The sequence below is a fragment of the Triticum dicoccoides genome, chromosome 6A, assembly GCF_002162155.2.
Source record: "Triticum dicoccoides isolate Atlit2015 ecotype Zavitan chromosome 6A, WEW_v2.0, whole genome shotgun sequence".
NCBI classification, from domain to species: Eukaryota; Viridiplantae; Streptophyta; class Magnoliopsida; order Poales; family Poaceae; genus Triticum; species Triticum dicoccoides.
In genome coordinates this window covers 371235946-371261654 of record NC_041390.1, presented here as the reverse complement: position 1 = coordinate 371261654, position 25709 = coordinate 371235946, and positions in this window count along the sequence as shown.

Sequence of the window (25709 nt, the reverse complement as noted above, 5' to 3'; positions counted from 1 at the left end):
CCCTGTTTAAAAATTGGCAAAGGTTATAAGGACGAGTTAAAAAGGTCAGGATCAAACAAAAGGTATATGATTCTTACAGATGGCAGTTTATTGGAAGCGCAGAAGGGACTTAGCCCTGTTTTGCTGTAGACAGCCTCCGGTTCATTTAGTATTTTCTTGGCGCCTTCTGTTAGCTGAATGTCCACATGCCATTGAGGGTCTTTTAAGTCCCCTGTGTACTCGCACATTAAACCGGGGCGTCGGCTTAAAGGAAGAATACTCCAGGAGATCCAACATCAAACAAAATAAATGCCTATTAAACTGTTTGCAACGAAGGCCCGAAGCTTTGAAAGCTGTGGAGCATACTTGGCTCGTTCTTTGGCGCTAAGTCGTTGGGGAAACGGATGTGTGTTGGTAAGCTAGTGAGGACGATAACCCGACAGAGGATTCTCATCGTCAGGGGAAGTATCCTTGTAGTAGAACCAAGTCTGGTTCCAATCCTTAGGATGACTGTGATGCTTGGCGTGAGGGAAGCTGACGTCTTTACTTTTCTGAATTGAAATGCCACCAAGTTCAGTATTGGGCCCGTCTACAAATTCGGTACGGTGTTTTAAATAGAAAAAGTCCCTGAACAGTTCAATGGTCGGTTCTTCTTGCACATAGGCCTCGAAAAACACTTGAAAATTACAAATATTGGACACAGAGTTAGGTCCAATATCTTGACGGTGGATCTGGGAGCTTGCAAGCACATCACGAAAAAACTTTGATCCGGGAGGTTTAAAACCACGGTTCAGATGATCATCAAACAAGACTATCTCGCCATCCATGGGCTCAAGAGGATTTTCTCGACCAGGGGCTCGCAGTGGATTTCACTCTATTTTGGTAAAGCGCCGGTTGTAACACATCCTTGCAGATCTTCTTCCGTAACCCGGGATGGAACCTAATTACAAGCATAAAAAGTCTTGGCCATTTCTTAGACAACCTGAAGGAAGGTTTGTGTCGGTTTAAGATTCATGGTTGACAAGCATAAAGCGTTGCAGGTTAAGAGATAAAAGGTTTTCAGGCATGCAAAAATTGTTAAACCGAAGGTTAATGCTAATATAAAGGATAAATCGATTGGCGGTTTACAAGGGGACTAATGGTATATGGTAGGTTATTTTCTAAAAGATAAACCGCCTACATGGAGAATCAGAGTATAGATCTGAAGCCGAAAAATGACTAAGTGAAGAAGAACAAGTTTCACAGTTTTACATTAGAATTTCAGATCTACCGCATGTAAGGAAAAGGAAAATATTTAGACCTAAGGGTTGGTGCTTGAGCAGTTCATGAAGTTCCAGGTCGGGTCTTTCTACGCAAAAGGGCTGATCTGATGCCAAAAGAGGGACTATCATTGCTACCGCACAAGAGTGTATTATGTTTGGAGTCTATCATATAGGCTATAACGAAGAACAGGGGAAGAACACCGCAAAGCTTCCATGAGCCTATGCGAACCCTAAACGGATCTACAGAGGAAAGAAAGAAGAACTCACCGAGATTGTCCAACAACGGAAGGGCACCGTGATTCTCTGGTCGAATCGGGTTGATGCAGCGGCCGTTGTTGGGGCAGATGCGAAGGTCGATGGCGCGGCAGCGTTCGGGTACTGAGGCGACGCGAGGTGGAAGAAAGACGAAGAGGCAAGGGGAGAAAAGGAAAGGGACCCTCAACCCTATTTATAAGACAAAGGGATAAGCAACAGGAGCGGGAATCGAGGAGCCCAAAAAATTGATATATCCCACAGTTGTCGCCTCGATTTTCGGAGGCTCGTTAATAAAAGTAAGGTACATATGGTTTTTTAATGAACAGATGACGTCATGGCGGTTTATTATAGTCCTGGAAGATGGTATCATGGCGGATTACAAGGTTTACTCGAAGGTACTGAAGAAGAAGTTTTTCTAAAGTGTTGAAGATTGACATGAACAGGTTCAAATCAAACTGGGTCCTAATGTTGGGGATATAACTATTGGGTATAACCGCCAAGGAGGGGCCGGGTTATACCTGTAATGAGTTATTCATATTGAAGCCCATGAAGACAAAGAGTATGGCGCTTTAATATAAGAGATCTAAAAGCCCAGGGCCCAAAGGCGGATTAGGGCCCGTAGACATAAACCGCCATAAGGTGTGTAACTTGTGTTGTAAGATAGGAAAGAGTAGCGACCAAGCCGGACACATTTATGAGACGACCGGGATTCTGTAAACCGCCGAGCGTCAACCTGTGTATATAAAGGGACGACCCGGCGGCGGTTCAAGGATAATAAACAACAACTCGAGAGCCAGGCAAAGCAGATTCGCCCCCTGGTCATCGAAACCCTAGCAATCCCATCATAACTGGAGTAGGCTTTACCTTCGCCGCAAGGGGCCGAACGAGTATAATTCCTTGCATCCTTTGTCTGCGTTAAACCCTTTAAGCTAACTACGTTGCGATGGCTCCACGACTAAGTCCTCACACTAGGACATTTGCCGTGACAATCCCACGACACATCCGGTGGGTCCTTGCTGTCAGGTGGAGGAATCATTATTTTCCGCGTAATAAGGAGGCACTTCCTTGCTGCGGCCGTGGACACAGCGTCAGCCTCTCCACGTACAATACTCTTCCAATGGAAGTCGTTCCTTGACCACGTTGACTACGCCGCGCCGAGAGCACCAGGGCGGTGGATGACGGCGAGGCCTAGGAAGGGGACGACACGGAGCCGGGGAAGACACGACAGTGGTTTCCCACGCGGAGAGCAGTACGAGGGTTCACTGGTTCGGCTGCGGTGTGAGGATGTTGTCGCCTCGGAATAACAGGGGTGTGGGTGAGTAGAGGGATGGCCAGGCCAGCAATGGGAGTAGTAGGGCACGGTGAGGCCTCCGCGGCATCACAGTCGGCCACGAGAGGTAGGAGCACGCGGCACGACCTGCGCTGGTTTGGGCGGCTGGAGCAAGAAGACCAGAGGTTGAAGAAGCACTAGGGCCGTTGGATGGACATCGTATGGTCACTAATGCTAGAATCGTTCATATTGACTAAGTTGAAAAAGCCCTCCGTCCCTGTTAACTTGGTAGGCCCACAAGTCAGCATCCCATTATGGTGGGTCCCAGCTAGCAGGGGGTGATCGTTTTTTGTGCGTAATAAGGAGGCACTTCATTGCGTGTGAAGATATAGCTGGTGGGTCTGACCTGTCAACGGGGGAACTTGTTTCAAAAAATATAGAGGCCCTTCCGCTGGGTCCCAACTGTCAGGTGGAGGAATCACTATTTTGCGTGAAGTAACCAGGCATTTCCTTGCGTGTGGCCATGGACCTAGCTGTCGGCCTCTCCACGCACAGTCTACTTCCGATGGATGTCGTTTGTTGGCCATGTTGACCACTCTGCGCCGAGCGCATCCAAGGTGGTGGACGACGGCGAGGCCCCGGACAGCAATGAGCCGGAGATGGGAAGACGCGGGAGTAGAGTCGCGGATGGAGAGGTGTACGAGGGTTAACTGGATCTGGTGCGGTGTGGTTCGGCAGTCGGTGGAGAAGAACATGATGTGTGGAGGGGTGGAGGGATGGCCTGGCCAACGGTGGGGTAGCGCTTCACAGCGAAGCGTGCTAAGCAGAGCTGCTAGCAGCAGGAGGCGGGAGAAGGTGATCCCAGCGGTGCTAGAGGAAGAAGACGAGAGATTGAAGATGGATGCTGGTCGTTGGATTCAAATCCAACGGCTAACGATGTTAGAATCATTTTTTGACTAAGTTGACAACGTCTTGCGTTGGCTTCGATCTATTGGCCCACATTTGAGCCTCCAAACATGTGGCACATATTCAACCCATTTTTCAGAATTTACAGTGAATCTGATCTCTTTTTAAAAAAATTATAGTCCATTTGCTGGGTTGGGTGAACAAATAATGTAGCGTCCATGTGGCCCATTTATTTTTTTCCTAAAAATTACAGGACATTTGCACTTTCTCTAAATACACGATTTTGCTGGGCGGATTCTAATTATAATGTTGGGTTGGGCGCAGCAATGTTATCAAAAAATAAATAGGGGTTGAGCATTTTGTTATAAATATATTTAAATAATAAGTTATTTATTATTACATTGGTCCTTAAATCTTACCAAGCTTTTGTACACAATCACCAGGATTTTCGTTGCCAAAAAAATCTTGGATTTTATTGTTAAGAAATTATTTTTATAAGTTAATGAGATGTGGGATATTGTTTTCTTACATATTTAAGTATCTGTTAAATATATGATGAAAATAATTTAAATATATATTATATAGTTAGAAGGGAAACATAAGTTAGACCAGGCGTTCCTATTCTTATATACAAAAATAGAACAAACCTCTGTGTTTTCTTCAAAAAAATACATAAATTGGGCTGCCGATGGTTCAAGAAAAATAAAACCTTGGACAGGAGGTCCATAGTCCGGTCGATACATGACGGCGCTCAAAAAATACAAACCGGCATGTCGTGGGCTGCTCATGTTAAAAAAGAAAGCCTAGACGGGGCAGCTCAAAACCAAGCTGAAATTTGCTACCCCAGTGATAATAAATGATACCTTCCAGCTCCCCGGCTTTGTTGTGAATTTATCTCCTATAGTAACTATGTGGAAGCACCTAAAAAAATGTAACTCTGTTAACAAACCCGTCGGCCCCAACGTCAGTATAGCATTAGGAGGAATTATTTTTTCGATGAGGCACTTGCTTGCGTATGGCCATAGACCTGGTGGGTCCTGATTGTCCGCCTCTCCACGTACAGTCCTCTCCAGATTCCTCTCGTTTGTTCAGCATGTTCACAACGGCAGACAGCGGCGCCGCGGCGAGCGCACAAAGGCGCAGGAGGAGATCAGACCACCTGAGGCAGTGCCTTATTTGTAACAAAAGTACTGAACTAGCCTAGTGGCCAAGTGACACTACCCGACAGTTGTCCCACCTGGGTTCGATTCCACCTGATGCAGGGAAAATATGTCCAAATTTCTTGCCTCTGCCATTATTAATATGTGGGTCCCCATTGTCATCTACGCACACTACATCCAACACTTGCCAAAACTTTGTCCCTTCTTTTCTCTGTTTTTCGCACACTCAACATTGTGTGGGCATTTTGAAAATAGCATACCTTTTTGACTGTGCATCATATGAAGATGTTCTATGCATGAATGTTCACTGGCTGGTAGTTCCATTTTTTACCATGAATAAAACTTCCAACATGATGTTAACCCTGTTTGAAAAGGTTGTGTTAGTATAAATGCTCTGCCTCTGTAAATTGCAGTTTCTTATGTGAAACAGAACTTGCAGTTTCTTGTCTGAGAATCACATTGTCTGCACTTTTATACTCCTATGAAACTACATTTTTTAAGTGCTAAAAATCGATCTCTAGAATTCAAAAAATACTTCATATGCTCAATACTGCAAATCTCAAATTCAAAAGACATTCATATCTAAAAGTACTCTCAAAATACACAACACAAAACACAATTCACAACCTGCAAATACTGATAACCCTAAGATCCTCTCCCTCTTCTCTATTGCAAAACCACCTCCTCTCCTGTCCCTCTTCTCCATTGCAAAACCACCTCCTCTCTCCTCGGATGAAGATCCCCTGACGTAGCCCATCCTGCCATTGAGACAATGACACATGGGTCCCAGCAAGCATGGGGCCCACCTGTCAGCGACCGAAAGGCAGGGAAACCTCTCCTCTCCATCATCTCCATTCCAAAACCACTGTCTCGCCTCTCCCTCTTCTCCATTGCAAAACCACCCCTCTCCTCTCCATCATCTCCATTCCAAAACCACCGCCTCGCCTCTCCCTCTTCTCTATTGCAAGACCACCGTCTCACCTCCCACCTTCCAAAGCTAGCATCGGATCACTCAGAAGGACATCTACGGAGAGGATGCAACAGTGAATCAGGCAGATCGCCGGCGGCGACTAGGCAAAGTTAGCCATGTTGAAGGAGATCCTTACTTGGTTTGACAATGAGTGGGAGATATCGAGGATGGTGAGGGCCATGTGGCAATGTATGCGAAAGAGCGGGATGACAGTGATGAGGGCGGCGATGTACTCCTCGGCGGCAGTAACGCCGCAGTCCTTCGAGTTCATCGAGTATCTCCTCTGGGTGATGGAGCAGACAGATTCGCCCGAGGCGAAAGTCAAGCGAAGGTGGTGGGCCTAAAGGTCGAAGGTCGAGCACCCAGAGATTAACGAATCGATCGAGTACGATGTGTCGTTCGTGAGGGTGCAGAGCGAGCCGGAGCCACATGAGTATTCATTCTACCACCTCAAGAGGAAGCAGGATGGCATGACGTCGCTTCCCCGCCATTCTCCACGGTTCCCTCGATGCTCGCCTCATTTCAATGGTGTCGATAGGGTTTAAGGTAAGCTTCGCACTAACCTAATCTTCCATCTGCTCATCCTTACAATCAGTGTGACAACTGATAAAAACCATGCTTACAATCAGTCTCCGAGTACTACGCCAATCACCCTAAATAGCTCTGGACCTTTGGGTCAAATTTGTGACACTATGTAAAATAAAGAAAAATAGATTGGTGCTTATTTTAGAAAAGAGTACTCCCTAGAAAACTGCCAATATAAGCTACTAGTACTTTTTTGAAGTCTCAGCTACTAGTATTTGGTTAGAGGATTTGCTGCCGAGAAAGATCTGTCCACAGTGAGCGCCACACATCCCACTGGAGGTGGTGGATGCCAATGCTTAGATGGAGCAGGGTTGGTGTCGGTAATTTTTACTTGGCACTTCGCACTCTGCATATATGCCGGTTCCATCCGTACATTTGTGCAGTTCCACCAAAATGCAGCTGAATAACCCTGTTTGCACAGATAATGAAAAAGTGTGATTACATTATAGTGGCACTAGTTGATGAAACATACACTAATAAATAGAATAAAATATCGTGATAGTATCATAGTATGCCATGCTGCGAGGGCGAGATGGGCCCTGCGAAGCCTCATACGGTACGCCGTATACTGGAAATCGACCCAAGTCTCGCCGATACACCTTCTATCAGTGATGAACATCAGTGTACATCGGTAGTACATGGAGGGGCGTTGACACATTCCAATCTCTATTTTTGTGCAGATCAACTAAAATTAAGCACCCTAGTTTGCAAAAATGCTTAAACATTAACAATGGGACTAGTTGATGAAACATATACTAACAAAGAGAAGCACTTTATTTGTATACATTGGAAATGAAATGATAGAGAGGACACTCGTACTATTTTAACTGTATTATTACTTCATTTTACCAGTGGCACTAGGGTCGAGCAGGTGGCAAACGAGGTGTACCATGCGTCGCAAGGATGGAGGTCGGGGGTGCTTAGACTGGGATGTTGAAGCTGGCTTTGTCTTCCCCCCTGATGTTTATGTGGTAGCATTTGGGTTGTAATCCAAACTTGGTCGAGCTGGTGCTGCGTCCCCCTACCTGCCTAGCTTATGTGGCGAACTTGTCTCCTGCTTGTACTCAGTCCAGTCTAGTAGTAGTTGCATAACTGCCCGTTTACAATGAGATGTTGTCAGATAATGGTTCTCTATGGTAGGGTTTGTTTAATGAAATCGGAGGAAGCCCCCTCTTTCGATATATAAAAAAATCAGTGGCACTAGCGGTGGCAAAACACTGCCTCAAATTAATAGTGCCACTAGATCAAGGTGCAAAATAATAACATTACTGCTTTATCATGGCAGTGCCAAAACAGTAGCACAAGAGCAGACTCAACATGCAGGATCTTTGGCAAATGGTCAGACCAAAAATCCACATACCTCGTGATGGGAACCATATATGCAGTCAACGCCATCGTAGAAGGGATGAGACCAGTCACCAACATGGATGATTCAATTCATGGAACCTTTTGGTGCAATTCACCTAAAATGAAGCAATGTCCCATGAGCTAGCAGCTTCTTCATTTTTTAAGAAAAGGACTTCGGCCCCGATTCCATTTCCATCAGAAAACGAAACCCATGGAGCTTATTCTTCATTAATTGCAATAAAATTGAGCAACATAAAGGTTGGTTGTGAAGCTCCTGGAATGTTCAACTATAATTTGGATATAATTTGTGAAGTTAAACTAAGATCAAGCGTGAAATGTATGTCTCTGTTTGCACAAAAAAAGGTGCAAAGGAGGGTGACAAACAAGCGATGAAACATACATCAAATAAAAAGAAGCATGTTCCTTATCTGAATGGCAATCCTACAAGGACAGTAGCAATTTCTAAAGCAGCAGCGTTGCTAGATATTAGTGTGGGCATTAGGATTAACTATGACAACCATTAAATACGACATTACTTTAATGGTGCCATTGCTTCATTTTACCAACAACATTACATTAACAGCTGTTACAAAGTCGGTATTTGGGCACGGGAGAGTAAGTGGACCAGGACAGTTGCATTTCTAACAAAAAGAAGCAACTTATCTTAATGGGAAATTTATAAGGACATGAAAAAAACCTGCCATTGATTCATATTACTGGAGGCATTACATTGAAAACAACATTGGTTGAATGTGTCCTTACTTTTAACAGTGTGACTTCTACATTTTACCAGTGGCATTACATAAGAGTGGCTCGGGGCAACAAAAATCAGAACATGATATCTAGGTTGGTCCCATTTTTGTTTGGTGTATCCACCTTATACCGTGTGAGTCTAGCAAATCTAGTGCTGGACTTACTCTGTTGACTTGTCCCCCAGTACCCACTTTCTTTCCTTTTTCAACCAATTTATCGGGTTTATATTGAGTTTGTACTGCATTTCCCTTTATTTCCCTATTAGACCAAGAGTCTAGTTGGATAGCCAGTCTCTGCTACTTTTCGCCCCCATTATTTCCTCTTTGAACCAAGTCCTAGATTCAGGTAACAGATCTCCCCCACCCCACCCCCTTTCTTCTTTGTTTGAACCAAGTAGTACTAGATTCAAGTGCATGAACTACTTTTCCCTCTTAATAGTCAAAATTTAGGTGGCTTTCGAACAGCCGATCGATCCTATCTACGAGGGGCCTGGGAAATAGTGAAAGATACAAATGCAGCGACGTCAGGAGCTCGGGAAGTAGAGCAAGGCCGGTTTCGAAGGAAGTTATACCTGAGGGTCACCGGGAAGTCGCTAGGTGGGCGGCGGGAGGCCGGATCTGCCCACACTACGGCAACAAGGAAGAAGCGGTCGGAGTCCCTCCCTAGCCAGCGGTGCTTGGGAGAGAACGGCATGGCACGCTGATCGGGACGCGCCGGCAATGGGTACGAGCCGTCATCGAGGACGCCCGCGTGAACATTGCACCTTCTCACCTTCCCCGGCGCAGAGGATCCAGCTGGATCTGTGACCAGTGGTGAGCAAAGAGAGAGAGAGAGAGAGAGAGAGAGAGAGAGAGAGAGAGAGAGAGAGAGAGAGTGGCCACCGTTGCCGTGTTTAGATCTAGAGAGGACGAGACAGTGTGAAGAGAGCAACACTAGCAAGAAAGCGCGGAGGCTCCTGCATATATAGTGGAGTACTAGTTTTCTTTTGTCTACTGGAGTCGGCTTGACCTCGTCAATGACTGTCGAGAAGTCTTCATGCACGTGCCCCGGAGGCGCAGTTGTTGTTATTTTTATCTGAAGCACCGGATTATAACATATAACATGAAAAATACCACATGACAAGAAACCATAACCTCACTACCCAAAGGAGACAACATGAATCCCGACGGACAAACTAGATGAGGATCAAGCTCAAATTAAAGATAAAATCATAGAAAAGGTGTCCATCGATAGATGTCTTAATTAACATAGCCGGCTTGACCTAGATGGCAGCCGAGTAGTCTTCGTGCATGTGCCCCCAATGACCAGTGCCTTGGAGGAACTCAGTTGTCACTGTTTAACCCTCACAGTGATCCGAAGCACATGACACCTAATATTGCGAGATGACAAGAAAGCTTTTTTAGATTTCTCATCGGAACTACAGCCCTATCGTAACACCCACAATGCGGCTATATATCCCATGTGTCGGGGCATGACTTAGAGGCATAGCCACATGGTAGGTTTGTCGCAAGAGGGGTAATCTTCACACAATCCCATGTACTGAATAGAAAGGGGTAAAGAGTTGGCTTACAATCGCCACTTCACACAAATACAAGTTAAACATACATCATCCAGAATACAATCAAGGTCCGACTACGGAACCAAAATAAAAGAAGACAACCCCAAATGGTAGATCCCTGATCGTCCCAACTGGGCTCCACTACTGATCAACAAGAAACGAAACAAAACAACGATCAAGAACTTCATCGAGCTCCCACTTGAGCTGGGTTGCGTCATCCTCACTGGTATCATCGGCACCTGCAACTGTTTGGAAGTATCTGTGAGCCTCAGGACTTAGCAATCTCACACCCGCGAGATCAAGACTATTTAAGCTTATGGGTAGGAAAGGGTAGTGAGGAGGAGGTGCAGCAAGCACTAAGAATATATGGTGGCTAACATACGCAAATGAGAGCGAGAAGAGAAGCAACGCAACGGTCGTGAACTAGAAGTGATCAAGAAGTGATCCTGAAACTACTTACATACAAACATAACACCAGAACCGTGTTCACTTCCCGGACTCCGCCGAGAAGAGACCATCACGGCTACACAGCGGTTGATTCATTTTAATTAAGTTAAGTGTCAAGTTCTCTACAACTAGATATTAACAAATTGCCATCTGCCCATAACCGCGGGCACGGCTTTCAAAAGTTCAAACCCTGCAGGGGTGTCCCACCTTAGCCCATCACAAGCTCTCACGGTCAACGAAGGATATTCCTTCTCCCAGGAAGACCCGATCAGACTCGGAATCCCGGTTATAAGACATTTCGACAATGGTAAAACAAGACCAGAAAAGCCACCCGATGTGCCAACAAATCCCGATAGGCATCGCACGTATCTCGTTCTCAGGGCACATCGGATGGGCAAGACGTCGGGTTGGCATAGACCCTGGTTGCCCACGGGGCGCCGGACATCGCCCAGTTTGGACCAACACTCGGAGGAGCACTGGCCCAGGGGTTTAAAATAAAGATGACCCTTGAATCTACAGAACCCAAGGGAAAAAGGCTCAGGTGGCAAATGTTAAAAGCAAGGTTGGGCCTTACTGGAGGAATTTTATTCAAAGTGAACTGTCAAGGGATTCCCACAACACCCAACCGCGTAAGGAACGCAAAATCAAGGAACATAACACCGGTATGATGGAAACTAGGGCGGCAAGAGTGGAACAAAACACCAGGCATAAGGCCGAGCCTTCCACCCTTTACCAAGTATATAGATGCATTAATTAAATAAGAGATATTGTGATATCCCAACATATCCATGTTCCAACATGGAACAGACTTCATCTTCACCCGCAACTAGCAATGCAATAAGAGGGGCTGAGCAAAGCGGTAACATAGCCAAACAACGGTTTGCTAGGAAAGGTGTGTTAGAGGCTTGACATGGAAATATGGGAGGCATGATAAAGCAAGTGGTAGTTATCGCGGCATAGCAATAAGCGATCAACTAGCAAGCAAAGATAGAAGTGATTTCGGGGGTATGATCATCTTGCCTGAAGTCCCGCAAGGAAGAAGAACGAGTCCATGAAGAAGACAAATAGACGTAGTCGAACGGATCCTCACAACTCCGGAACGAAACCGAAGCTAACGAGAGAAGAAACCCGGAAAGAAGCAAGCAACATAGTAAACAACCATCAGATAAACATGGCATGATGCACAACCAAGTATGATGCATGTCCGGTTTAAATATGCATGGCATGGCTAAGAGCATCAAACTAAATTAAATGTTGCATATTGAAGAAACACCCCATTTGATTATTTAGTTCTCTCCCCTTTATATTACTCAACAAAATTAAATGTTGTTCAAACATGGAAAGAGGTGAAGCATAAGTAAACTAAATATTTAGGCAAGTTTAAATGAGGCTGGAACAACAAACAACAATTCCGGTAAATCCCCATATGCATTTAGCAATTTAAAGCAACCAACAGTCTTAACAATTTAAATGTTATTAACATGATGCAGATGACATATGTAAGTTTATGCAATTTTTTTATGAAAATGTTGATAAGAGCATTATGAAGCATTTGTAACCGTGGTGGAAAGAAAAGGGTGCCACGGCGACGATAACGAAAATGGTGCCACGGCAATGTTCCGATGATCCGACAACTAGTAGAGATGTCGGTGCAAGAAACAAATGTGAGATGTGCGGAATGTGCAAGAGGTACGAGGAGTGATCTCGGATACCGGGTGTCCCACGAATCGGTGGCAAGGAAACAAGGAGGACCATGCAAGCTATAGTTTCAGACACGGTGCAAACACGGGGTTCAACTCATTCAACACACATGCATTCCGTCCACGGGCGGTCGTCTCGGCGGTTATACCTTCGAAGGGTGCATTCTCGGAGGGGTTCGGGTTCGGTGCAAAGTAGAGTAAGTAGACGTTCTCGGGACGTTCGTAGTGGAGGTAGTCGTTCATGTTCGGGAAGCGGTAGAGGTACAGGTCTTCGACAACGGTCATTGTACATGCTCCGAGGTCGTCGGTAGAGGTTCTCGCAATCTCAGCAATGGTAGTGGTACACGTTTTCGTAGGTGTTCGAGTCATCGGTAGAGGAACTTGACAGAGTTGAATCCCTTCGAGGTTGTCATGGTACTTGGGGTCTTCAGACTCGCCGGTCTCATCAACTCGAAGGGGTACTTGCGTTTTGCAGTTCCATATCCAGGGTCGACATGTAGCCGTACACGGGTCATAGGGGAACTTGATGTATCCGAGTTCTTCGGGTTTGTAGTTGTACTTGGCATTCGGAGTCCGGGTCTTGTGGGTTGTGTACTCGGTGCTTGGGGTTCTGATCCGGGGGTGCATGCGTCCATGGTAACACTGCATGGTGCAAAGTGGCAACGACTTGGGCGGTTCTGGCCAAGCACTCGGGCGGCTTGTGTAGGAGCTCGATGGGGCTTGGCTGCTGCTCGTCTCCTTCATCAGGTGACGGAACGAAGGCACAGTGGCACTGGATGGCGAAGCAGCAGCTGCAGCGAGGCAGCGGTGCTGTGGTGAGCTCACAGGCACGAACGACGACGAGCTTGGCGCGCTGGAGGTGGGGACGCGGACGAAGGAGACGGTGCGCAGGGTCGCAGGACTGGCGATCTCCAGCGGCGGCGGCCTCGTCCTACGGTGCCTGGCGGTGGATGTAAGGCGGCGAGGAGGAGGCAGAGGAGGCCAAGACCTGGTGCAGGCGAGCCATGGAGGTCGGTGGCGCCATGGCCGCGCGGGTCAGATGAGCTCGCAGGCGATGGCAACTGCTGCCGGCCGGACTTGTCCAGGAGGCAGGGAGGCTCGGTGGCGCCGGAGTCTTGGCGATGGTAGAGGCGCAAGGGAGGAGAGGGAGACAGAGATGGTGCAGGGCAGGTTGGGTCACCGGCACGGGCGACATGGCCGGAGGCGGGGAGGCAGCGGCAAAATCTCGTGGGCGTCCATGGCGGGGCAAGGCAGCGGTGTGGAGGACGAGCGAGGGGAGCTCCCCTCTCTTTCTCTGCAGGTGGCGACAAGAGCGAGGGAGAGGAAGAGATCGAGAGGAGGGAGGTTCGGGCACCGGTTCCATCCTCTACGCGTGACGGCGCTAGGAGGAACGAGGGAGTGAGGGGAGATGCGAGGGGATCGTTCGGTGTGAGGCTAGGGTTACCATAGGTGCGGCTGGGCCTTGGGAGGCCGGCCCAGTGGAGAGGAAAACGGCCAGGGCTTGCTGGGTTGCTCTCTCCTACTCTCTTTCTCATTTCTCTTCTTATTTTCTTTAGCAGAAAACAATTAAGGAGAAGAAAAGGAAAGAGGGGGGTTAGGGAAAGAATTTGAGTACGCAGATAAATTTCCCGGACTCGCAAAAATAAGAGGAATTTGACAAAAATGGTCTGAGGATTTTTAGAGGATGTAAAATCCACACGCGTTGGATTTAACTTGGCAAGTTTGAATTTTGAAACTCATTCAAATGAACTCCAAATGGGTCGAAATTATAGGAGGTGACCCTACACGATGGATGTGATTTATGGGAAGATTTGGAACATTAATGGAGAAAGTAAAATTGCAACCCAATTTGCAATTTTACTTAAAAGGTCAAAAAGGAAGGATATGAGGTTGAGTCGGGTAAGGGAGGAGTTGAAGAGTAGTGCAATTGTGTTATGGGTGATTCCAAGTTAATGTAATATTTTATAATAGCTCCCTAAATATTAGGAGGATATGTTATAAAGAGAAATCACCATGTGAATTCCCTCGATTTAAATGGACCGAAGATCCATGCAATTTATTTAATTGAGTTGGAAAGATTAAAGACATGATGGCATGATGACATGATGCAAAAATGAAGGCAACGTACCAAAAAAATCACTCGACGAAACTCGGAAAACATGGAAGGCATCTAGAGCTCCGGTCTTGGGGCGTCACAACACTCCACCACCACAAGAGGATCTCGTCCCGAGATCTAGGATGGCACAGGAGAGAAACGGAAGAGGAAGAGGAGAGGTAAAACTAATTTGCTTCTTTGACAAACTAGTGAAACCACGAACCTTGAGAGTTTAAACAATTTCGAGAAAAGAATACAATGGAGATGAACAAAGTTTAAAACACTCCATTAGAAAAGGGGAACAAGGAACCTTACTAGAACCTTGTAGGTTGAAAGACATAAGAAAAGGGTTGCAATGGACAAGAAGTATATGCAAGCACTCCGGTAGAGACGAGATGTATAAGGAACGATAAATATCAATTACGATAACAATCCGGTTGGACATGGAAGGTAAATAATATGAACTTGACAAGATGAGAGGATATTTGATGAAATCAACAACACACTGCCTCCAGAACTATTGAAAGAATGGCACAAGGGGTAAGAATGATTTCAAACAGCACTCCGGTTGAGAAGGGATGGAAAACTTGATAAGATGAGAGGACTTGAATAGAGGGCACGACACTCTGGTTAAATGGATAAGCACGAAAAGAACACGATCCTCGCAATTCGAGATGATGATTGAAAAGAGCAACATCACAATGCCTCCGGAAGGAAGAATAAAAGATGTATCATTGGAATAAAAGAATAGAGAAGAAAGTGCCAACTTCTGCCACAACTGATCTTGGAAAGCACCCTTCCAAGAAGGTTATGATGGAGTTGTTGGAAAACCAACAACGAAAAAACCAAGCTTGTAGTGGGCTTATGGAGAACAACTCAAAACTATGAGGTGAAATTCTTCCACTAACGAAAACAATATATTGGATTGATGTCAACAAGGAGACGAGAAGCTTATTTCACTGGGAGGATAAATGAAGAACTTGGGTCATTTACAAGCACCATAAATAGCAACAATCCTTAGGGTCAGCTTTAGGTGAAATATAACCCAATATAACCCCAATGAAGAGATTGATGGATTGAAAAGATGTCCTGAATGAACTGAAAATGATGGATTTAAGATATGTCACTCTTGAAAACTTATGAATCATGAAACACGAAGGGAAATTATCAACAATGACATAACACCATCTCAAAAGATGAGATATGAAAGAATTGCGCTTTGGAATGCAAGAAGAAGAATACTTGAACTTCTTAGAACAAAACATGTGTTAAACACCATGTTTATTTTAGAGTGTAGCTTGGCGGATCATAACTTCGAGAGAAATATTGAAGAACGAATGAAAAATGAAAGGAATCCTTGATGAGCCACCATGTTGAGCCTCCATGTAGAACTCCGGTAGTAGAAGGATGATGGAAAAAAAGAAGTTGAAAGAACAAGGTGAAGCCTTGCAATGATTAGATGGAGCTTCGCGACTATATAATTGAGAGAGTTTGGAACTCTGGGAAAAGAAAAGATGAAACAATTGAAACCGAGAATCTGATGAACCTCCGGAATAAGGAGTTGAATGTACTCGATGAAACAAGAATAAGAATTACATTATGCTTATCCTTCATCAATTAAATTGATGACACACAATGGATTTGGCATACTACTCATTCTAATTGGTAAGGATTTAGGAGACATATAGCGCAAACTTGAGGAAGTCTTGAACGAATCACCAATAGAATTAGAAACAACGTATAAGTTGATAAGATAACAAGGAAGGGAAAACTTGAATGAACCACCGTAAGAATTGAAAATGAACGAAGTGAAGGGATGAATCACCGGTACGAATTTGAAAACGAACGAAGATACTTGAGGGAATTTAGATCCAAGAGAACGAAGAAATCACGAGCTGACTAGAGAATACTTGAGTGATGCACCGGTCAGATTGGGGAAAGAGAGATGAATGTTGAGAATGAATAATTCTGAGATGAAGGGCTCCGGAGAATCAAACTGAAAAGACTTCTGGATTGCTCAAGATGGGTGAAAACAATTCTCACAATCGAAAACAATTATGAGAGGATGGCATATGGCTAAAACCATGAATCTTTGGGATAACGGGTAAGGATTTAAGAGGAACTCCTCTTCGGTCTTCAAATGCAGAGAATGACGATGAGAAACACCACCACAAACTGTTGAGATATTCTGGGACAAAAATTAGAAAGGTTGAACCGACGAAGAAAAGAAATTTGAATGCGATCTTGGAGAAATACATATGACTGATGATAATTCATACTTACGTCAAATTTGGAGAAGAATTTGAGAGTAACTCCGGGAAATTAAAAGAGTCAGGTAAGATCCTAGGAAAAGACCCGTGGGTTAGGGCCCACTCAAGAGAAACACCGTTGAATGATTTAAAAGAGAGACTGCGCCAGTTGAATTAGCTGTCTTGAATGAGATAACAACCTCGAAATAACTTGAGCGGATCGACAATGTAACCGCGAATCTTCTGAGATATCTTCAGCACTCCGGAACAATTGACTAGCGAGAAGTGGAAGATTACGAGGTGCACCAGCATGAGAACCCATTTTAAATGAGGAAAGGGATATAATCAACAGCAAAAGCTTGAATTGCAACCACCGGAGAAGAAAGAGAACCAAGAATGATGAACTTGAGGCTCCGTTAGTATCTTCCTGAGAATCACCGGATAAGAACATTGATTAAAAAGAATGAAGAGACTTCACATGAATAAAATGGATACTTGATTAAGAAATCTGAATCCTTGAATAAAAAGGGTGGGAGGGCGGGAAAAACAAAGACAACTTGGGACGGATGAAACAAACACCGTTGGGAAAACCGAGAGGTGATCTTGCGGATGTTGAAATGGTCAAATCCACTTGAAGAGAAACACACCGGTTGAAAAGGATTGACAATACAGTCTCGATAAACGAGAAGTATTAGTATTCACATAGGAGTATGAGAACACCGCTTAGAAAAGGTATGGAATCAACACTTGACATTGAAGCAACTCGAATTCCACAACTCAAAACAAAACAAAGGATTGGCTTGCAAAATAAGCCGGAACAAACATATGATAGATCCCATATCGTATCATGTGTCTATTGAAAAGATTATTCTAGGAGCTACTTGAATTCCCACTTATAAACTCCCGAAACTTTCTGGTTATGCAATCAGGTGTTGGGGATACAGGGGAAGCATAATATCTCACCCAAAACTAACAAATCCTACATCCAGCTGTATCCATCCTTCAACACATAACCAAGAAACCTTTAGAAATCGTTTACCTCAACCTTCAAAAAGCATCCGTTATACGAGTTATGGCAATACTCCCGAACTCCCGCCCCAGTACTAGGTGGCGTCGAGGTTATCTCACCAACAACTGCATAAAAGAGATTTTTGATGTCGGCAAACTCAGGTATTCCAGAACTGCAACGATAAAATTGTGACGAGAACACCTCGGAGCTCAACTCCCCGGGACACTGCCACAACCCCTAAATATCATGAGGCACTAAGAACAATGTTCTCGTCACAAAACCATCGAAACGATTCCAAGATACCCGCGTGATCCTTATTTTTTTAGTGAAATTTGAGAAGAGAAGAGTCAAAACTCTACGTCACGAGGCCTCACCAGAGTGACGAAGGGACTGAGGAGTAAAAAGATTCCTACTCTTCGATATATATAATCCTAAGACTCAAAACATTTTGTTCTAGACTCAACAACATAAACGATTCGATCAAGCAGGGGGCTCCTAAGTCGGGGAAGGCTCTGATTACCAACTTGTAACACCCACAATGCGGCTATATCTCCCACGTGTCGGGGCACGACTTAGAGGCATAGCCGCATGGTAGGTTTGTCGCAAGAGGGGTAATCTTCACACAATCCCATGTACTGAATAGAAAGGGTTAAAGAGTTGGCTTACAATCGCCACTTCACACAAATACAAGTTAAACATACATCATCTAGCATACAATCAAGGTCCGACTACGGAACCAAAATAAAAGAAGACAACCCCAAATGGTAGATCCCCGATCGTCCCAACTGGGCTCCACTACTGATCAACAAGAAACGAAACAAAACAACGATCAAGAACTTCATCGAGCTCCCACTGGAGCTGGGTTGCGTCATCTGCACTGGTATCATCGGCACCTGCAACTGTTTGGAAGTATCTGTGAGCCATGAGGACTCAGCAATCTCACACCCGCGAGATCAAGACTATTTAAGCTTATGGGTAGGAAAGGGTAGTGAGGTGGACCTGCAACAAGCACTAAGCATATATGGTGGCTAACATACGCAAATGAGATCGAGAAGAGAAGCAACGCAACAGTCGTGAAATAGAAGTGATCAAGAAGTGATCCTGAAACTACTTACGTACAAACATAACACCAGAACTGTGTTCACTTCCCGGACTCCGCCGAGAAGGGCCCATCACGGCTACACACACGGTTGATTCATTTTAATTAAGTTAAGTGTCAAGTTCTCTAAAACCGGATATTAACAAAATCCCATCTGCCCATAACCGCGGGCATGGCTTTCAAAAGTTCAAACCCTGTAGGGGTGTCCCAACTTAGCCCATCACCAGCTCTCATGGTCAACAAAGGATATTCCTTCTCCCAGGAAGACCCGATCAGACTCGGAATCCCGGTTACAAGACATTTCCACAATGGTAAAACAAGACCAGCAAAGCTACCCGATGTGCCGACAAATCCCGATAGGAGTCGCACGTCTCTCGTTCTCAGGGCACACCGGATGGGCAAGACGTTGGGTTGGCATAGACCCTGGATGCCCAAGGGGCGCCGGACATCGCCCAGTTTGGACCAACACTCGGAGGAGCACTGGCCCGGGGGTTTAAAATAAAGATGACCCTTGAGTCTGCAGAACCCAAGGGAAAACGCTTAGGTGGCAAATGTTAAAACCAAGGTTGGGCCTTACTGGTGGAGTTTTATTCAAAGCGAATTGTCAAGGGGTTCCCATAACACCCAACCGCGTAAGGAACGCAAAATCAAGGAACATAACACCGGTATGACGGAAACTAGGGCGGCAAGAGTGGAACAAAACACCAGGCATAAGGCCGAGCCTTCCACCCTTTACCAAGTATGTAGATGCATTAATTAAATAAGATATATTGTGATATCCCAACATATCCATGTTCCAACATGGAACAGACTTCATCTTCACCTGCAACTAGCTACGCTATAAGAGGGGCTGAGCAAAGCGGTAACATAGCTAAACAATGGTTCACCTTCAAGAACTCACCTCCTCGGCAACGGTGCCAGAAAGGAGCTTGATGTCTATTACACAACTTGTTCTTGTAGACTCGTGTTGGGCCTCCAAGTGCAGAGTTTTGTAGGACAGTAGCAAATTTCCCTCAAGTGGATGACCTAAGGTTTATCAATCTGTGGGAGTCATAGGGTGAAGATGGTCTCTCTAAAATAACCTTGCAACCAAATAACAAAAAGTCTCTTGTGTCCCCAACACACCAAATACAATGGTAATTTGTATAGGTGCACTAGTTCGGTGAAGAGATTGTAATAAAAGCATAGTAATGATAGTAGATATTGATTTATGTGATAGGAACAATAAAAAACAGCAAGGTAGCAATTGATAAAACAGAGCACAGATGGTATTGCAATGCTTGAAAATGAGGCCTAGGGTCCATACTTTCGCTAGTGCAATCTCTCAACAATGCTAATATAATTGGATCATATAACCATCCCTCAACGTGTGATGAAGGGTCACTCCAAATTTCTTATCTAGCAGAGAACATAAGAAGAAACTGTTTGTAGCTATTCTTTCCGTTCGATCTATCCAAGAGTTCGTACTAAAATAACACTAAGTTATTATTTCCGATCGATCTTTCAAGAGTTCGTACTAAAATAACACTAAGTTATTCTTTCCGACCGATCTATCAAGAGTTCGTACTAAAATAACACTAAAGCAAATTCAGATTCATAATACTCAATCCAACACAAAGAACCTCAAAGAGTGCCCCAAGATTTCGACCGAAGAAATAAAAGACGAGAACATGCATCAATCCCTATGTGTAGATTACCCCAATTTCACCTCGGGAATCCACGAGTTGAGTGCCAAAACACATATCAAGTGAATCAATATGATACCCCATTGTCACCACGAGTATTCATATGCAAGAAATATATCAAGTGCTCTCAAATCCATAAAAGTATTTAATCTGATAAAACAAAATCTCAAAGGGAAAACTCAATTCATCACAACAAGATAGAGATGGGAAAACACCATATGATCTGACTATATTAACAAAGCCCGTGATACATCAAGATCATGACATCTCAAGAACACGAGAGAGAGAGAGAGAGATTAAACACATAGCTACCGGTTCAAACCCTCATCCCCGAGGGTGGACTACTCCCTCCTCATCATGGTGGTCGCCGGGATGATGAGGATGGCCACCGGTGATGATTCCCCCCTCTGGTAGGGTGCCAAAACGGGGTCTAGATTGGTTTTCGGTGGCTACGGAGGCCTGCGGCAGTGGAACTTTTGATGTATGTTAACCCCAAGGGTTTTTGGAATATTTCGGAATTTATAGGGAAAAAGAGGCGGTGCGGGAGGCCACCGAGGTGGGCACAACCCACCTGGGCACGCCTGGGGCCCCAAGCGCACCCTGGTGGGTTGTGCCCCCCTCGGGGCACCCCCAGGGGCTGATCTGGCCCATCCGGAGTCTTCTGGTCCATAAAAAATCCACAAAAAGTTTTGCGGTGTTTGGACTCTGTTTGATATTGATTTCCTATGATGTAAAAAACAAGCAAAAAATAGCAACTGGCACTGGGCACTGGGTTAATAGGTTAGTCCCAAAAAAATGATATAAAGTTGCTATAAAATGATTGTAAAACATCCAAGAATGATAATATAACGGCATGAATACTTCATAAATTATAGATATGTTGGAGACGTATCAAAGACCTTCTCTTCAAATAATCGGCGCAAAAGGGCACTCCGCGACCTCGCCGAAATCAACCAAGTAGCCGCAATGAGCCCTTGGAATGACGCGGCAATAACTTTCACCGCGGATGAAAAACCAAGGGCCTGATCAGTTTGAGCACCAGCCGCCTTGGTCTTAAAGCCACTTGTGGATGGCTTTTGACTCACCAAAGTGCTCATGGACAGCGGTCGTGGACTTAACCTCATCTACGAGGACACGCTCGACAAAATGCAAATTGACAAGGCCCGCATCGAGCAAAGCAGTACCACCTTTCGAGGCATCATCCCCAGTCGAGAAGCATGATGTTTGGGGAAAATCAAACTTGATGTAGTATTTGGCATGGCTGAGAATTACATGTCCGAAGAGTTGGTTTTCCACGTGGCTCCCTTCAATAGCGGATACCACGCCCTTTTGGGGCGGGACGCTTTCTCATGCTTCCAGGCCATACCTTATTACGGGTACATGAGGCTTAAAATGTCGGGGCCCAATTGAATAATCACAGTTACAAGTGATCCAGATAAAGCACTCCGCGCCGAAAACAAAACCGCATCCTTGGCCCTCGAGGCTCTATCCGAAGCCTTTGCGGCCGAAGAACTAACCACCCTACGATCCATGGTGGACAAGGATGACATGATTCTTGATAAGAGGCCCAAGTCCACCTCTTTCAAACCAGCACATGAAATAGTAAAATTTCAAGTGCACCCGACGGATCTTAACAAAACAGCATCCATTGGAGCATAGCTAGATCCGACAGTCGATGCCGCCCTATGAGCGTTCTTGCATGAAAATTGGGATATCTTTGCCTAGAACTCTTTGGACATGCTCGGGATCCCACCCAGATTGGCCGAACACAGCCTCAACATAATCAAGGGGTTCAAATCAGTCAAACAAACGCTGCGGTGATTCTCCAAACCCAAACGACAAGCTATTGGGTAGGAATTAGCCAAGCTACTCGAAGTCGGGTTCATCAAAGAAATCAAGCACCCGGATTGGCTAGCCAAATTGGTCATGGTGCCAAAAAAGGATAAGTCTTGGCGCCTTTGTGTCGATTTCAAAGACCTCAATAAAACCTTCCCCAAAGACCCTTTCCCATTGCCCTGCATTGACCAGATTATTGACGCAACCGCAGGACACGACTCATTGTGTTTCCTCGACGTGTACTCCGGATACCATCAAATTAAAATGAAGGAGTCTGACCAGGCCGCAACGGTGTTCATTACCTCGTACGGGCCTTTCTGTTTCAACACTATGACTTTCGGGCTCAAAAACGCCGGTGCCACTTACCAGCGCATGATCCAAATATGTTTGGAAAAACAATTTGGCAAGACAGTGGAACCATATGTGGACGACGTGGTCATCAAAACTAAACACGTTGAATCATTGGTGGATGATCTCCGCCTCACATTTGATAACCTCCGAACATATGACATACGGCTTAATCCGGAAAAGTATGTGAGGGAGTCCTGGATTAGGGGGTCTCCGGACAGCCAGACTATATCCTTTGGCTGGACTGTTGGACTATGATGGTACAAGATTGAAGATTTCATCCCGTGTCCGGATGGGACTCTCCTTGGCGTGGAAGGCAAGCTAGGAAATACGGATATGAAGATATCCTCCCTTGTGACCAACTCTGTGTAACCCTAGCCCCCTCTGGTGTCTATATAAACCGGAGGGTTTAGCCCGTAGGACAATAGAAAATCATACCATAGGCTAGCTTCTAGGGTTTAGCCTCTACGATCTCGTGGTAGATCAACTCTTGTAATACTCATATCATCTAGAACAATCAAGCAGGACGTAGGGGATTACCTCCATCAAGAGGGCCCGAACCTGGGTAAACATCATGTCCCCTACCTCCTGTTACCATCCGCCTTAGACGCACAGTTCGGGACCCCCTACCCGAGATCCGCCGGTTTTGACACCAATATTGGTGGCTTTCATTGAGAGTTCCACTGTGTCGTCACTATAAGGCTTGAAGGCTCCTTCGATCATCGGTAGCGATCTGGTCCAGGGTGAGGTTTTCCTCCCCAGACAGATCTTTGTATTCGGCGGCTTCGCACTACAGGCCAATTCGCTTGGCCATCTGGAGCAGATCGAGAGCTACGCCCCTGGCCATCAGGTCAGATTCGGAAACTTAAACTACACTGCCGACATCCATGAAGACTTGATCTTCGACGGATTCGAGCCCGTGTTAGGTGTGCCTCACAGTCACGACGCGCACGACATAACTCTGCCGTCGGACAGTGTTCGGGAGATTGCATCTGCAACTACCCCGGCCTTCAATCTGGAGCAAATTGCGCCATCCAAGGACGGAGGGATAGACCCCTCCATGGAGGCCGCACTCTCAGTGGCGATGGAGCCGGATACTGACTTCACCCCTTACGAGAGCCGTGTCGCCAAACCACTGGATTCGTCTCCGGCCATGGACTCCGAACCGCCTGCATCCGTGCCCATCGAATCCGGATAGGCGCCGATCATGGATTTCACCTCCGCGGATATCTTTCAGCACTCGCCTTTTGGCGATGTGCTAAATTCATTAAAGTCTCTCTCCTTGTCAGGAGAACCTTGGCCGAACTATGTCTGGCTAGAATGGGATACGGACAACGAAGAAATTCGTTGCACGCCCACCACCCACTTAGTAGCCACTGTCAACGACTTAACCGACATGCTCAACTTCGACTCCGAAGACATCTACGGCATGGACGAAGATGCAGGAGACGAACAGGAACTAGCGCCCACAGGGCGCTGGACAGCCACTTCATCACATGACATATACATGGTGGATACACCCAAAGAAGGCAATGGCGAAGAGATAATGGAGGATGGCCCCTCCAAGAAGCAACCCAAGCACCGACATCAGCGGCGCCGCTCTAAGTCCCGCCATAGCAAAAATAGCAATAACAACGCAAGAGAAAATAACACTCCAGTCGACTCTAGCGGAAACGACGACCACATTGCCCCGGCGGCAGAGCACGATGAAGCTACAAGCGGCGAACATAGTACGGATCCGACGTCCGAACACGGCGACGCTGAGGATAAACCTCATCAAACCCCACCTGGGGAGCAAAACAGTCCGGACGAAGATGTACACATCATCCCAGAAACACACTTGGAGCAAGAGAACCTCCGCAGAAAGCTTATTGCCACAACGAGGAGTCTGAAGAAGCTGAAGCAAAGGCTTAAGGCCGCACAAAATGCACTCAACAGCAGGTGCAACAAAGTGCTAGACAACGAAGCAAAGTATGGTGGAAGTTACCACACAAAGAGCTATCCAAAGCGCAAGCTGTTACCTGAATTTGACGACGAGGCCTTAGAGCCCACACAACGAAATAATGAAACGGCCAACCGGACGGATCCACCACCTTGTGACCGCGATAGAGTGGCTAACAAAGTCGCACATAAGTCAACACACGATCTACATGAGGACTTGCGCCAAAAATCCGGTACGACCAAATCCATCTATGGATCTAGGAAGCGCGCTCCGGCACAAAATCAAAACCGAATACTACAACCATCCGAACACCATGGTACGTCCAAGTACAAGGGTGCCGCACACCCCCTATGTTTCACCGATGAGGTGCTGGACCACGAATTCCCAGAAGGATTCAAACCAGTGAACACAGAGGCGTACGACGGGACTACAGACCCTGGGGTCTGGATTGAGGACTTTATCCTCCATATCCATATGGATCGCGGAGACGATCTCCATGCCATTAAATACTTTCCCCTCAATCTTAAAGGACCAGCTCGGCACTGGCTGAAAAGCCTCCTCGAAAACTCAATTGGAAGTTGGGAGGAGCTCGAGGATGCTTTTCGTGCTAATTTTCAAGGGGCCTATGTTCGACCCCCGGATGCACATGATTTAAGTCATATAATTCAACAGTCCGGAGAGTCCGCCCGAAAGCTTTGGAACAGATTTCTCACCAAGAAGAACCAAATCGTCAATTGTCCGGATGCCGAAGCCTTAGCAGCTTTCAAACACAGCGTATCCAATAGAGGAATTGAAGCAAACCCAACCAAAATCTGAGCCTTGTCACAATTGGCCATGCCAACAGACTTAAAGCAGGTCCAAAAACAAGCGGGGTGCGTGGCAGCTTTGAGCCGCCTCATCTCCAGATTAGGAGAAAAGGCATTACCACTTTATCGACTGCTCCGACGCACCGACCATTTCGAATGGACGGATGCGGCTAGAGCCAAATTGGAAGAAATAAAAACCTTATTAGCAGGCAACCCAATCCTAGCTGCCCCAAGTGTTGGCGAGCCTATGTTGCTTTATATATCTGCGACTCACCAGGTAGTGAGCGTCGTACTCGTCATCGAGCGAGAGGAAGAGGGACATAAATTCCCCATCCAGAAACCAGTATACTATGTATTTGCGGTTCTTACACCACGCAAATACCGATACCCTCACTATCAAAGGTAGCTTACGTGGTCTTTATGGCATCCCGCAAGCTCTGGCACTATT